The sequence below is a fragment of the Desmodus rotundus genome, chromosome 5 (assembly GCF_022682495.2).
Source record: "Desmodus rotundus isolate HL8 chromosome 5, HLdesRot8A.1, whole genome shotgun sequence".
NCBI classification, from domain to species: Eukaryota; Metazoa; Chordata; class Mammalia; order Chiroptera; family Phyllostomidae; genus Desmodus; species Desmodus rotundus.
In genome coordinates this window covers 136,955,981-136,957,047 of record NC_071391.1, presented here as the reverse complement: position 1 = coordinate 136,957,047, position 1,067 = coordinate 136,955,981, and positions in this window count along the sequence as shown.

Below are 1,067 nucleotides of genomic sequence, written 5' to 3'. Positions count from 1 at the left end.
TTTCATGTTCTTGCCTCCTTTGTCAAATATTAATTAACCATGAAGGTGTGGGTTTATTTATGGGCTCTCTATTATGTTTCATTGATTTATATATCTGTTTTTATACCAGTACCATGCTATTTTGATTACTATGGCCTTATAGTATAGTTTGGTATCGGGTAGCATGACTCCTCCAACTTTTTCTTTTTTCTCAAGATTGCTGGGGTTATTTGGAGTTGAGATTTGATTCTTTCAAATAAGATTTGGAAGGCAAATTGCTTTCATGTGAGCCAGGTAGCTCGGTTTGTTAGAGCGATCTCCCAATATGCCAAGGTCGCGGTTTTGATAACCGGTCAGGGCACATACAGTCATCAACCAACAAATGCGTACATAAGTGGAACAACAAATCCATCTCTCTCTCTCTCTCTCTCCACCCCCTCTCAAAATCAAGAAATAAAAAATTTAAAAATCCTAAAAAGCTTTTATGTGAAAAACACATATATATGATTTAAATTTTTCAATATCAATTACTCATATAATCTTCTTTCCCTAGATTTACTCTAAATAAAATCTGAGAATTAGTATTAAAATTTCAAGACCATTAGTCTTTTATCTGACTTTAAGGCATAGTTAATTTTCGAATTCCCCAGGTATTTAAAATGAACAGCCCTGGCTGGGTGGCTAAGTTGGTTGGAGCATTGTCCTGTGCACCAAAACATTGTGGGTGTGATTCCCAGTCAGAGCACATACCTAGGTTCAGGTTCAATCCGTGGTTGGGTGCATACAGGAGGCAAGTGATTGAGAAGCAGCTGATCAATGTTTCTCACATTGATGTTCCTCTCTCTCTCCCTCCCTCCCTCCATTCCTCTCTCTCTAAGATAAATGATCATATCCCGAAGTGAAGATTTTTTAAAAATTCAGTCCTGACTGGAGTGGCTCTGTTGGTTGGGTATCCTCCCGCAAAGTGAAAGGTCACCAGTTCAATTCCCAGTCAGGGCACATGCCTTGGGTTGCAGGTTCCGTCCCCAGTCAGGGTGCATATAAGAGGCAACCCACCAATGTTTGATGTCTCTCTCACATCGCCTCTC